Genomic DNA, 16,429 nt, shown 5'->3' with positions numbered 1-16,429 from the left:
AGGGTCACTCAGGGGGTCGCGGGGTCAGCAGTGGCCGTAGGGCTGGACAGCACTCACACTGATTGGCCGTCCTTTTAACCAGCACAACCTTCATCAGGATGATTAGAATATTGACCAATCAGCTGGACATGTACATCACAGGGAACTATAGTACATACAATAATACATATAGATTATACAAATATATCTAAAAATATTGAAACAGGTTCTCGGTGAAATGGTTTAAAATAGTTCCTACTGAAAAAAAGATTACACTGCACTCTAATTCTAATATATAATTTGTGCTAAGTATAGTATTGTTTTATTTATTTGTATATTATATCACGTGTTATGACATTGATTCAATTATTAATAATGATTTAGTCTCATTAGTGAGGTACTGTATAGTATTTTTCTGTACAATGAATATTGCATGTAGACGTACTATAGGGTTTTTTTATTAAATCAGCATAAAAACAGTAAAACACGCATTTGTACATAAGCACCATTATGTGCAAATACTTTAAAATTTAAATAATATATTATTGTTTTCCCCCTTTTTTACATTACAGTAACAATAACTATGTTTTTATATTTCTGGCATTGTATAGTCATATTTTATTAAGTATAGTATAGTATAGCCTAACCATATAGTACAGTATATTGAAGTACAGTACAGTATAGTCCTATAATGTAGTATAGCATAGTATAGTATAGTATAGTCTTATGGTATAGTATATTATAATACAGTATAGTCCTATGTTATAGTATAGTATAGTACAGTATAGTCCTATAATATAGATTAGTATAATACAGTATAGTCTTATGTTATAATATAGTATAGTATAGTTCTATGTTATAGTATAGTATAGTCCTACAGTATAGAATAGTCTAGTCCTATGGTATAGTACAGTATAGTCCTATGTTATAGTATAGTATAATACAGTATAGTCCTATAATATAGATTAGTATAGTACAGTATAGTCCTATGTTATAGTATAGTATAGTATAGTCCTAAGGTATAGTATAGTATGGTATAGTACAGGACAGTATAGTCCTATGGTATAATAGAGTACAGTATAATTCTAGGTTATAGTATAGAATACTACAGTACAGTATAGTCCGATGTTATAGTATAGTATAGTACAGTACAGTATAGTCCTATAGTATAGTATAGTACAGTATAGTCCTATAATATAGATTAGTATAGTACAGTACATTATAGTCCTATGTCATAGTATAGTATAGTATAGTACAGTATAGTCCTATAATATAGATTAGTATAGTACAGTACATTATAGTCCTATGTCATAGTATAGTATAGTCCTACAGTATAGAATAGTCTAGTCCTATGGTATAGTATATTATAATAAAGTATTGTCCTATGTTACAGTATAGTATAGTATAATACAGTATAGTCCTATAATATAGATTAGTACAGTATAGTCCTATGTTATAGTATAGTACAGTATAGTCCTACAGTATAATACCGTATAGTACCATATATAATAGTAAAGTATAGTCTTATAGTATAGTGCAGTATAGTCCTATGTTTTACTATAGTATAGTACGGTACCGTACAGTATAGTCCTATGGTACAGTATAGTACAGTACAGTATAGTCCTATGTTATAGTATAGTATAGTACAGTATAGTCCTAAGGTTTAGTATAGTACAGTACAGGACAGTATAGTCCTATGGTATAGTATAGTACAGTATAATCCTAGGATATAGTATAGTACAGTATAGTCCGATGTTATAGTATAGTATAGTATAGTACAGTATAGTCTTATGGTGTAGTATAGTACAGTATAGTCCTATAATATAGATTAGTGTAGTACATTACAGTACATTATAGTCCTATGTCATAGTATAGTATAGTACAGTACAGTACAGTATAGTCCTATGTTATAGTATAGTATAGGATAGTATAGTCCTAAGGTATAGTATAGTACGGTACAGTTCAGTATACTCCTATCGTATAGTATAGTACAGTATAGTCCTATAATATAATTTAATATAGTATAGTATAGTACATTAGAGTCCTATGTTATAGTGTAGTATAGTAATATTATAGTATAGTATAGTCCTATGTTATAGTATAGTATAGCACAGTATAGTCCTAAGGTATAGTATAGTACGGTACAGTACAGTCCTATGGTATAATATAGTACAGAATAGTCCTATAATATAGATTTCTATAGTATAGTATAGTCCTATGTTATAGTATAGTATAGTATAGTATAGTACAGTATAGTCCTATAATATAGATTATTATAGTATAATACAGTATATTCCTATGGTATAGTATGGTATATTATAGTATAGTACAGTACAATACAGTATACAGTACAGTGCAGTATAGTCCTATGGTATAGTATGATATATTATAGTATAGTACAATACAATACAGTATACAGTACAGTACAGTTTAGTCCTATGGTATAGTATAGTCCTTAGTGTAATATAGTCTAGTCTAGTGTAGTTTCTTTTGATGTTTAAGTGAAATGTAACCTGAAAAGGTTTGCAGAAACTAAAAAACATTGGATGAAGGATTTCAAAGATTTTTACTCAGAAACTGCTAGAAATTTGTGATATGTAGCCTGAAGAAGTATTTTTTGTAAAACCTATTCTTTTAATCTTTATATAGAATTTAAATAATTTTTTCAGTGTAAAATTTACGATCACAGTGTTACTTGTGAAAACAAGTGCAATGCAATGCATGATCTGATCAAATGCATTAATTCAAGTCACTTTGCATAAAAGCATGTGCCAAATGCACCAATGTAAATGTAGATTGTTAAAGCGTCTGCTGTTGAACACATTTCAAAATGGCACCAGCGGCGTTCCTCCCAGAGGGGGTGTATATGTCTTCATGACACGTGATCAAAGTCTTCTTTCTCCCAATAATTTATGCCATGCAGCAGATGGCTTGTCAATATCAATATATTAATTTAGAAGCAGTGGCACGATCGGACAGCTGTTTGTTAGAGTCCTGGGGTCGCTGCAAGAGAACAAGGGCAAAGAAAGGAGAGACACTTGCAGAGATTACATTGAGAAATAAAGAATCTCCTGCAGAGCAAATTTAAATGTAAAGCTATCAGGGGAGGATTCAGTCTGATTAAACTGAACAACAGTAAAGCATTCACAATAAAGCTGCCGAGTCTTACATCAAAGATCTGTAATGAGAAACACCAGGTTATGAAAAAGTTACAATCCCATTCCCTTTTCTCACAATGATATTTGTAATATTGTTACCATATAAAACAGACCTGCCATGACCTCCATATTCTTCACTTTTTTCTATTTGATAAAGATTTTTTTCTCTTCTGCTCACTAAGGCTGGGTGAACAGAGGAGACTTTCTTTTTGTAAGTGGTCAGTTTTCCAGTCAGGTGCTTTGAGTTCTCTGTATATCTGGTGGAATCCGGCTGATTTTGCTGTGAAACTCTCATGCATTTTAAGCACTAGACATGAAGCACATGAGAGTTCTTGATAAGCACCTGTTATTTTAAAGGCGGTTAATGGCATCTGAACTCTCTTGACCTCTGAGCTTCTTCCTTTGAATTCCAATTAAACGTTTCCACCACGTGACACATCATGAACGGTGCCACATTACATAACATCTCTCCTGGAGAATTAACACAAACAGCTGACCTTTGACCTTCTCTGAACCCCCTGAACCTTTCTGAAGGAGGCTGAAAGTGAACTGGTTCAGCCATTGATTTAGTGAAGAGTCTCTTTAGACTTTTAATAAGTCAATCTTTTTTAATGCTCTAATGTCTGTTTGTGGAAGAGAAAAGCAGGACAGGAAAACCAGAAGAACAAACGGACTCCCTCACTACATTAAATATGGGTAAGACTCCTATATTGACCAATAAAATTTTCTGTAGATATTCATGCAAACATAAAACCTGCCGCAGATGCTAAATCATTTGCAAACAGCAATACTGTTTTGCATCTCAGTAAATGTTTCTGGTCACTTAAGTGCCTTTATAGATCTGATTATGATGATCAGAGCAATAGCACATGAGGGGTCACCTCTGCTGACCTTTGACCTCTGACATATGGCAACGAAGTGCACTAAATATGTGTTCAGTAAAATTTGACCTGACATACATACAGTCACACTGACGTCCTCCTGTAAAAACGCATGTTTTATATGTATATATTGTATGATGATAAATTGTACAAAGGAGCTAGTAAATGTATTGTTATTTAAGTAAACCAGGGTTATTATAATTAACTAAACTAAAACCATAAAAATATTACTTGAAATAAATACATTTTAACTGAAATAAACATAGAATATATAAAACAAACAAATATATATAAAACCATAGATGTTTTAAAAAAAAATTGCTATTACAAAACACAAATTAACTAAAACATTAACTGAAATGAAAATGTTAAGTATAAATATAAAAACCTATTCAAAATATTTATAAAAACAATAACAATATCTCAATGGTAAGTGAAAATCACTAAAAACATATCCATTATTTAAACTAAAATATTACACTGAAATAAATAAATGAACTGAAATAAAAATAAATACATAAAAACTTACCAAAGCAACATTTCTCATTTACATTTAGTTTAACATGATAAACTAAAAACAACCCAAACATTAAATAAATTACTTCTTGCTTTAATTTAAAAAAAAAAAGCACAAAAATAAAAACTAATATAAATTATGAATATACTCTAGAATCATGTCTCAATTATAATAAAATTAGTAAATCATGTAAAACAGTTTGTTTGCATTCATTTAGTCTTTATTTTTGTCTTTTTTTTTCACAATATTCGGAAAGCCCAATAACAATGTGCAATTTCCATTAGACTGTAGGTCCATATTAAGGTAACCTGACCTTTAAAAGGTCTTCATTGTGTATTTGAGACAAGATTTAAGGGCTTCCACACATCTCATCCTGGAGAGGACAGCTCTCAAATAGTGAAAACAAACCACACAGGCCTAATAATAGAGCACATTTTTACCACCTAAGTCAAGGATATGGATCAATACTAATAACAATGCCTTTTGCAGCGTTCAGGGGCTGCGAACACACACACACACACACACACTGCCTCTCTTCTGTAAGGGCTCTCCAATCAGTTTCTCAACTCTCATCCACGGTGTGTTTTTATAGAGCCTGATTGCACTCGTCGCATCGGTGGCGCAAGCCGTGACGAAACACAATGAAGATTTCTAAAGCACTTCAGTGCAAAATGCCTGCAAGCAACAAATGCAGAAAAACTGACAGTGTGTACGAGGAAAAAAGCATGTGTTGCATTCAAAACAATGAGTTGAATAGCCTGTTCATCTCCTGTTCATCTCTGGGCTGGTAACTTTTCGAACTGTACAAATATGCATCATTACTGAACTAATATGTACACTTTAGGGTTGCACCCTTTGGGGGTAAACAAGGTACAAAAGAGTCCCTTTTGAAAGGCAAATGCCTCATTGTTGTGTTAGCAATTTAGCGATTTTCTTATTGTTGCTGCAACTTTTAGTAATGTTTTTGCAATATTTAAATAGTCTACATTTGACTATTGTTTTGTGATTTAACACCAAAATAATAATAAAAAATATCTGTGGTTTCTAAAATAGTTTCTTGACAACAGAAATAGAAAAATAATGCAAACGAGAGCGGATGTATTGGTAATTTGGCTGTATTAAAATAGCAATAGGCTGTATAGAAAGGAAACAAATGTAAAGGGCTGATATGAGGAAACTGATATGGTAATTAGGATGTGGCATCATCTAATGACGTTTAGCGACAGGCTTTGACTATGGAAGGTGGACAGGGCCAAAAGTGTTTAAACAGAACGTGTGAACTTTTACCATGTCAACACGCACGGTTTGTCCACATTAATGCATCAATTTTGAACACGTTTTGTATGTGTAGACAAGCACATTCTGGCCATGTTAAATTTTACACGTTTAGTTTGTACACTTTTGGCCCTGTCTGCTTTCCATATTTGGCAACACTGCCCCAGTGACGGCTTTTGTAGACTTTCTGTTGTTGTCTGTTTTGTTTTGAGAGTGTAGCATCATGGTGGAAACATTCACAAGTCTCTGTAAACCACTTGAACATATGAAAACCAGCTTCACTGTCTCTCTACAGCTGGCTTCAGCTGCAAATCAGAGTGTTTTCATGTTGCTTCCAATTCCAAGGATTATTTGTCATCTCCAGAGTAAAGGATTTTTAAAAGTCAACCTGCAGCTCTCTCTCTCTCTCAATCCCCCTGATGCTCTGCGGCTTCGATCGATGCAGTATTGATCAACTCTCTCTATCACTGGCCAACCAGACTAATCACCCAAACACAAGCTCAACACTCTCACATACTGTAAACCTGAGCAACACACACACATGCAGCATCACACACACTTCATCAAGCATACAGGGTTATTCTAGCGCTTTCTTCTTCTTTACATGCTCAGTGTGCAATCTGAAGACTCATAATGCTACTATGCTCATTTAATGTTAAATGTTATGCATAAGATTTATTATAGATGCATCCACTGTGCTGTTTTCATCTCGATTTGCTTATTGTGAAGCAGAATCTCCGTTCCCAGAATAAATGACATGCTTTCCTCACACTCTATCTCCAGCGTTTTCCATCCTCCTTTGTTCCCTCGCAAAATCAATATGCCTGTGGAAGGGAAAAAATGAGGCTGCCATATTTCTCCTCTGGTTAAGATCGGAGGTTTGAAAAGATCCAGGTGCAGATGAGAACTAGGGCATCTTTGAATGCCTTTGAAATTAATATGCTTTAAATACAGAATTCATCAGATCATTGTTGATTTTTGTGGTGCTGATTTCCACTTCCTGATTAAAGAAGTGACTTCTTTTGGGTAAAAGAATCGTACAGAAGTCTATATACACATATGTACATTATACATACACACACACACACACACACACACACATACATATACATATATATATATATATACATACACCATGTGCTCATTAAGTCATGTTTAATGCAGTGTTGTGTCCAGTTATGTTTAAAGGGTTATTTTGTTTTTGTTTTTCACACTTTATATGTAAGTGTTGCAAGAATTGCATTGTGGGATATGGTATCAAAAGCAGTGTGCACTGCAAACCTTGTGCTAAATGTATTCAAATTCACATACTGCAGAAATACAACCCGAATTCCAGAAACGTTTTTTAAATTTTAATAAAATGAAAACTAAAGGAATTTCAAATCACATGAGCCAATATTTTATTCACAATAGAACATAGATAACGTAGCAAATGTTTAAACTGAGAAATTTTACACTTTTATCCACTTAATTAGCTCATTTAAAATTTAATGCCTGCTACAGGTCTCAAAAAAGTTGGCACGGGGGCAACAAATGGCTAAAAAAGCAAGCAGTTTTGAAAAGATTCAGCTGGGAGAACATCTAGTGATTAATTAAGTTAATTGATATCAGGTCTGTAACATGATTAGCTATAAAAGCTTTGTCTTAGAGAAGCAGAGTCTCTCAGAAGTAAAGATGGGCAGAGGCTCTCCAATCTGTGAAAGACTGCGTAAAAAAATTGTGGAAAACTTTAAAAACAATGTTCCTCAACGTCAAATTGCAAAGGCTTTGCAAATCTCATCATCTACAGTGCATAACATCATCAAAAGATTCAGAGAAACTGGAGAAATCTCTGTGCGTAAGGGACAAGGCCGGAGACCTTTATTGGATGCCCGTGGTCTTCGGGCTCTCAGACGACACTGCATCACTCATCGGCATGATTGTGTCAATGACATTACTAAATGGGCCCAGGAATACTTTCAGAAACCACTGTCGGTAAACACAATCCGCCGTGCCATCAGCAGATGCCAACTAAAGCTCTATCATGCAAAAAGGAAGCCATATGTGAACATGGTCCAGAAGCGCCGTCGTGTCCTGTGGGCCAAGGCTCATTTAAAATGGACTATTTCAAAGTGTAATAGTGTTTTATGGTCAGACGAGTCCAAATTTGACATTCTTGTTGGAAATCACGGACGCCGTGTCCTCCGGGCTAAAGAGGAGGGAGACCTTCCAGCATGTTATCAGCGTTCAGTTCAAAAGCCAGCATCTCTGATGGTATGGGGGTGCATAAGTGCATACGGTATGGGCAGCTTGCATGTTTTGGAAGGCTCTGTGAATGCTGAAAGGTATATAAAGGTTTTAGAGCAACATATGCTTCCCTCCAAACAACGTCTATTTCAGGGAAGGCCTTGTTTATTTCAGCAGGACAATGCAAAACCACATACTGCAGCTATAACAACAGCATGGCTTCGTCGTAGAAGAGTCCGGGTGCTAACCTGGCCTGTCTGCAGTCCAGATCTTTCACCTATAGAGAACATTTGGCGCATCATTAAACGAAAAATACGTCAAAGACGACCACGAACTCTTCAGCAGCTGGAAATCTATATAAGGCAAGAATGGGACCAAATTCCAACAGCAAAACTCCAGCAACTCATAGCCTCAATGCCCAGACGTCTTCAAACTGTTTTGAAAAGAAAAGGAGATGCTACACCATGGTAAACATGCCCCGTCCCAACTATTTTGAGACCTGTAGCAGAAATCAAAATTGAAATGAGCTCATTTTGTGCATAAAATTGTAAACTTTCTCAGTTTAAACATTTGCTATGTTATCTATGTTCTATTGTGAATAAAATATTGGCTCATGTGATTTGAAAGTCTTTTAGTTTTCATTTTATTAAAATTTAAAAAACGTCCCAACTTTTCCGGAATTCGGGTTGTAGGATGTTAGTATGCCAGTGGGTTCACTGTAATTCAAAGATTTACTATAGTGACATGCAAAGCTGCATCTAAACACCGGAACTGAACAGAAAGCATTTTTACAAGATAATGATGAAGCTCCTGAACTCTTGACTAATGTTATTCTGATTGACTCACTGCCGCCACGCTCCTCTGTTCCCTGCTCCTATTGGCCGGTGATGTTTGATGAGAGCCTCTCATTGGTCCATATTCACGGTTTATCAACTGATATTAGGCGATCAATTAATCCCCGCAGTAATCCGGCTCTGATTACGTATAGCTCTGTCAACACAAGATAAGAGCACCGTATCATCCCTAAAACTGACCGGACCGACCCGATCAAATCAGCCTTAGGCCTGCAGTGGACACTGAGTGACCCCTCGAACACAGCAGACTTTAACATTCACCTGCTCAAACTTCAGAAAAGATGATTAAAGTTAAAGTTTTTATACATAGTTCCTGTTTAAAAAAGCTCAGCTGGGTTGTTTCTTTTTTCAGTTCTGAAATTATGAAAAGGGAGAGTTGATTCACTGTTGACATTTCATTTAGTGCATTCATCACTATTCATTAGATTATGTAGTAAAGTTCAAAATGTCTAGTTTTTTGTTTCTTGGTTATATGAACATTCCATTTTACACACATGGGAATGTTACTTTTAAATGTTCCATGGAAGTTCTAAAACAAGTAACATTTTAAAAAAAAATGTTACAGTGAACATCCAACTAAAACATTTTAAAAGCAAAATGTTCCATGAGCAATGTATCAATAACATTTTGAGAACATTATTAAAGCCCAGATAACACTGTACAAACATGCTATAAACGGTATGCTTTAAAACTGTTTCTTGGGAACATTCTGTTTTGTCATTTAGCAGACATTGTGGGAACGTTACTTTTGAATGTTCTCTGAACGTTCTGAAACAAATAGTAAGATTTAAAAAAAAAGTTAGACAAACATCAAAATAAAATGTTTTAGAATAAAAACTTGTCTTGAGTGATGTATACATAGTATTTTTTTTCTAATGTTTTGAGAACATTAATAAAGACCAAGAACCATGAACAAATGTTCTTTTAACAATACAGGTGGAATGTTTGTTCATAACGTTTAGAGAACGTTGCCAGAACATTCTATGTTAGCTGGGTGCTTGCCTTTAGCGGCTAATGAATCAAAAGTCTTACACATTCTCAGAAAACATCTTACTTTGTGTTGCAAAAGTCAAGTGCATTGCATTGTGGGATACAGTATTCACAGAGTGCTGTATTGATACATTACATCATAAAACCTGCATGTGCAGAAAGATGCTGCTCTGTGGGAAACTGGGCCAGAGCTTCTGACTTCATTGTGTTCCCATAGAGATTCCTGATATCTTTGTCTTAATAAATTCTTTCTCTCCTCTGTCAATGATCGAAACGCATCTCCTCTGCTGGAGGAAGAGAAAAACAAAGAGTTTGGCATTCAGCGCTACTGTAGAGTCCAGCACAGAATAGAGATGAGACAGAGCTGACTGCACGAGAAGATCAATATCTGTTCTTCATATGCTCTGCACAGCCATAACACAACATGTGAGCGTGTGTGTGTGGGGGGGCTTTTTATTTTGGTGTTGTTTTGTGCAAACTAGTAGTTGTGTTGGGACATGAGAGGTCAAATTCATGATTTATGATAGACAGAATAAAAAACATATATCATGTATCCTGAATCTGAATCATGAATGTTGACCCTACGTCTCACATGCTCACATAACTATAGGCCAGTTTGCACAAACAATAGACAATAACATTTCATTTTTATTATACTTTACTTCATTGCTATCGGATTCCGATAAATATCTAACCCTTATCTTTTTGGGGATGAGGCTGTGTATATACCGTTTAAATTAAAATATTTTGATGGTGTGTATGTGTGTAGAAATATACAGCCCATAAAAGCATAAATATTCATGTCTAATTAGTAGATGCATAATGAAAAAGTGTGAATTTCTCTGCTTAAATAAATAATATTCATGCAAATATATATAGCCCATATTATATACTAATATATATATATATATATATATATATATATATATATACACATACACACACACACACACACACACTTTGAAAAAAGAAAGAAATAAACGAAAAGGGGAAAAATGCTAAAAGGACCTCTCTCTCTCTCTCTCTCTCTCTCTCTCTCTCTCTCTCTCTCTCTCTCTCTCTGTGTGTGTAGAATTGATCGACTTTCCCTTTTCAATCCATCTCTGTCTGTTTCCTAGCAACCGGTGCTCCAATGAATTTAAGGCCCGAGATGTTTTATTATTTCATTTATTTATATATATTTTTATAAAAGATGCTTCCTGCATGTGTTAGGTAGATCTGTAGGTAGGTAGGTAGATCAGGTAGATCAGTTGATCTGGTAGTAATTATAAACGGAGCATGTTTGGACTGCTGTAGAGCAGCTTTAGGTGCAGTTCAGAGCAAAAGGCATTGATCACCAAACATATGTCATCATCTGCAGAGGAAAAGCTATCGGATCAGTCGGGTGTCGTTCTTCATCACCACCTGTTCGACAGATGTCACACTACTCATGACCTAAAAAGTAAAATATAAAAATACGTAACAACCACGTTGCATGCATGCATTGAGCATGTGACAATAACACAAAACAAAACCAACAAACAAAAACACATAGGCATATTTGTATATTTAGGTTGGATCCGTTAAATTTAAGCTATATGGTGTGTATGTGTGTGTGTGTGTATGTTTGCATGTATATTTTCAAATGCAGCAACATACTGTACTTTTCTGCAAATTGCGTGAAAATAATAATTTCTAAGCTCATCCATAATGAAGTATTGTGATGCATGTCATATGCATATATCCTGCAGGTACAGCTCCTGTGAGAGTTGAAGGCATTTGTTTCATCGATTGCTGCCACAGTCGTGTTTGAATTATGAATTTATCCAGATGCAGATTCGTCTTTAGGCCTGAAGACACATGATGCTGTTTTCATTACGAAAGCCTACAAATTAAGCACAAGATACACGTACAGTGAAAAACACTTCACAGCTTATAAAAATAATCAGGCCTTGACATTAAATAAAATCACGTCCTCAAATGCACGGAGCATGCACAAAAGCAAGCATGCAAATAAAACGTATTTAAATGCAAACCTAATATTTTGACAAATATAAAATAAAAAGTAGACCTATTAAAAATGTATACTGGATTTTTACATATAAAAAAATAAGTACTATTATTAGGCCTATTATTATTACATATTCTCAAATTCGATCTGCTGAAACTAACTTTTAGTTTGAATATCAATTACTGGATTTCATGAAGTCCTCTTTGAGAGTTCTACTAGGCCTATATAAATATTTCGATGGCAGTTTTATTTAAATTAAAATAGTTAAAGAATAGCCTTTTAATGAAAATTGTAGCATGAGCAAAGGACTCCTCCATAGGCCTACGTGCAGCACAAACCAACTATTTTTTTATAGCCCAAATATTTAATAAGAAATAAAACAGTATTATCTAAAGGAATTAGGCCTGTTCAGTTTCCTTGATTCTCCAATAATATATATATAGGCCTATAGGTTATATATAGCTTATTTTATGTTTTGCAAATGTTTACATGCAAAGATGGTTTTAAAGCGTTCTTCGTGAAAAACTAAATTAGAGATGGCATCTGTTTAGATTAGCGTTCACACATCAATGTTAATGAGTTACAGGAGAGTGATAAATGTCCTTTATCTTCTGTTGTCGAGAGAAGCTCGGCGTCTGAAGCGCGCGCTCGCGTCGAGCAGCTTTCGTCTTATTTCGTGTTTCAAGAGCCGCATTTGCAGTGTAGACCCATAAAGACCCAAATCTGTGTATTTCCATTGACCTAAAGACTACTGATTTCAGATCACATCGATACTTGCACAAAGATGATCTGAAAACACGCACATCTGCGGTGCGCGATTCTGACAGAGAGAAAAAAGTGGAATGCGACCACATGCAAATAAAACTTTATGAAAAACATATCGTCCGAAATATTAACTTCCAAAAAAAGTAAAAATCACTTGAAAATAAATTTGAATTAATTCAACAGAATCTGAAATAGGCAATATTCAAATATTGTGATAAACATGACAATAACTTCCCGTAGTATTTTAAAGCTTTGATTTAATATTTTTTTCACGCGTGTTCAAACTCAAAAATATATATTTTGGTCAATGTCAAAAACTTCGTAAAACGTTTTTAAAATATAAATCATGAATTTAAAGATATATTTTTTAAATGAAATAATCATGTTCATCCGACGGCCCTATTAAAATAGTTATTTATTAATAATAATGAAACCAACATTTAGCATTGCTATTTTTTTACAATATAATATAGGCTAATAATAATTACTAGATGTATAGCTACACATAATTACGTTTTGAGCGATTGAAATAAGACTGTGAAAGTCATTCTTTGACTTTCTCTGGTTGTGTGTCTCCCGTTGATGTCTGATCAATATCATCAATAACCGGGATAAATTCTCTTTTATCACATAAAAATAGACAAAGTTCCCATCAAACAAGATTTGCAACAAAGATCAGATAAAGGAAAAGACAAACTGCAGGAAATTTGGGTCTAACATAACTTTTCTCGGTTAACTCCAACGTTTAGGCTATTTCATAAATAAACCATAAGGTGTAACATTTAAACCATTCAAGATAAAATTTCAAGTCACGTCGCTTTAAATTTAGAAACAAATATTAAAGAAAATAAAACTGGGTGTTAATGTTAATCATTGATTAATGGAGTAAATCTGTAAAATGCAAAAGAAAAAAATATCCGAAACATGCTTTCCCTTATATTTCTACAAAATATAATAGCAAGGCTGAAGATCATATTGTAAGTTAATTAACTACTAACAACTGACTACATAAAATAGGTTACAGATTGATGCTGATGATTTGCACATTATAGGTTTATAATAATATGCTAATTGTGGTCATATCAAATTAATCTTTAGCGAATAATAAACTTAGGACATTTTGACTTTTTACTGAATCAAAAAACCACATGCATTTAAATGCATGAAAAACTAGTGAAGTTTTACACACTCGTGCAAATAAAGACACCTTCCTGTTTTGGCAAACACATTTTAAAAGTGTGCATTTGCATTTAACATTTTATACATTTGTAAATTCAAACAAATTGCACATAACTGCAGTGCATAAGCCGTGAGAGTCACACACGGGTGTCCTGTCAGAGTGAATTACCGGCGAGCGCTCGCGCATCCATCACGCCGATGCTCAGGCAGCCGATAGCCTACTGAAGCTCCAGAGCCGCAGCGCGCGCGCACAGAAACACATTCACTGCTGGCTGCAGAAGCCTAATTCATTTCCAATAGAAGTGCTCATCAATAGAGGGACATTAAAGCGAGAAGACACAGAGCTCATTTGTGTAACGTTGACTAAGACAGTCTAAAGTGAGGCCATTACTTCTGCAGGCCTCTCTCAAAGATGTGTTCACATTAGAAGCACCTAAACACAGCCACACCGATGGTGAGAATTAAAGTAATTAATGATAATGTACCTACCGCAACTTTCAAAAACGAGGCAAAATTCAAGATGTATATTTAATATTATTGACATTATTGTATGTTTATTCATGCAAGTTAAAAAAATGTGTTTCGTTTGGTTACTTCTAAATCAAATCATATACTAAATATTAAATAATATTAATTAACCTTACTGCATAATGTTGCACAATACTAAAAAGCCAGATCAGGCAGAAATTACCCCTTAAAATAAATTGCACATTTTTACAGCATGATAAATTACCGAAAGCCCATAATTAAGCATTTCGGCGAATTTTAGAGATCCAAAATATTTAGCTTACATTAGGAGAAATTACAATTAAACAAGCTATTCTCAAAATCAAGTAAAAAGCTAATAATAAAAATATTAATAGGCCGATCGATTTGTGATCACTCCGAAGTGTATTTCTGCAGTTCCTGCAAGTAACAAGATTTTTACATGAATACTATTTTTATATGATATCATAATTATTTTATTTGTAATTATTACAGAAAATACCTGTGGTTTTAGGAAAGCGTCGACTGCGTCTCGCCGAATCTGCTGCTGCTCGCTTTGCGTTCATTCTTCTCTGCACCAAAACTTTCTGACCTATGTGGCCCCCCTAACCCCGGGTCAGAAAACATAATTAATCAGTGTCAGTCGATATATTGATCAGATTTATCAATGACCACCCGAAAGGAACTACATGCATTTTGTGCCAACGCAGGAGAGCTGAACAGTTACGCGACATGAGCATCACCAGTTATGTTATAAATCTAAAAAATGCTTTAGTTTGCACGGACAATTATGATAAAAAATATCAATATGATATTTTAAATAAAAAATATATTTTGACCAATTATATGTTTATATATGGTCACGCGAGTCTTTTCAATACAATATTCAAGTATCATGATCTTTGCATTTTCAAAAAGAATAAAACAATTCTTGTTAGAGAAGTAGGCAATTATGCCTATATACATATATGAGAGGATAGAAGGCCACATATTTGCTGTTGTATAAATATTATATCATGAAAGAGGCCACACTCTGTTTGGGTAATAATCTGGTCATGTACAAGCATGTTGTCCTATAGTTAATAATAAAAATAATAAGAAAAATAATACTAAAAAAGACAAGAATTAATAATCATTAATAACTCTCTCTGAATATATAAAGAGGCAACCCCTCAGGGGACCTCAGATGATGCCAATCCTCAACCAACATACAAAACTACCAAATTTTGTTATAAATTTGATCGCAACATACAATCATTGCTGTTGATAGTGTTAAATACATGCTATTTACTAAATACATGATTTTTACTCTGCATTTATGCGGTATAGTCCTCACCCTTACATAGTCACCACTGATAAGATGCTCCTAAACATAAGAAGACTTTCACAGAAGTCTATCATTTTCTGTGAAGCTGCTTTGCAATGATTTGGATCACGAGAGGAGTAACAAATAAACGTGAATTGAATTATGCAGCACAAAAGCAGTCATATACATCACAGGTATATTTGTAGCAATAGCCAACAATACATAGTATGGGTCAAAATTATACATTTTTCTTTTATGCCAAAAATCATTAGGGTATTAAATCTAATGTACTGTTACTGTATTGAAACTTTAAAACTGATTTGTAAATTGCATTTGGACAACTTTAAAAGCGAATTTCTTTATTATTTTGCACCCTCAGATTCCAGATTTGTAAATAGTTGTACCTCGGCAAAATATTGTCCTGTTATTTATTCAACTTTCAGATGATGTATAAATCTAAAAAAAAAACACCCTTATGGCTGGTTTTGTGGTCCGGGGTCACACACACACACACACACACGCATAGAAATATATAAATTATTAACCCGAAATGTTATCATACAATATTACATTTTTTAAGCATATATAATAGTATTCATAGGCTAAGTATATCCTAAATAATAATAATTCAATATGCTATAAATGTGGCATATATTTGTTTTCATTTAGTTGTTTTCTTTCTATAGAGAGAAAGCGAAACCACTCATACAATCACAGAACAGGCAAGACTTCAGCACCGCGGACAGCGCACGTCTCTCTCTCTCTCTCTCTCTCTCTCTCTCTCTCTCTCACGCGCACACACACACACACACACACAAGCTCT

This window comes from Carassius carassius, chromosome 20 (genome assembly GCF_963082965.1).
Source record: "Carassius carassius chromosome 20, fCarCar2.1, whole genome shotgun sequence".
Classification (NCBI taxonomy): domain Eukaryota; kingdom Metazoa; phylum Chordata; class Actinopteri; order Cypriniformes; family Cyprinidae; genus Carassius; species Carassius carassius.
The sequence above is the reverse complement of the archived record's forward strand: the minus strand, read 5'-3'. Positions refer to the sequence as shown.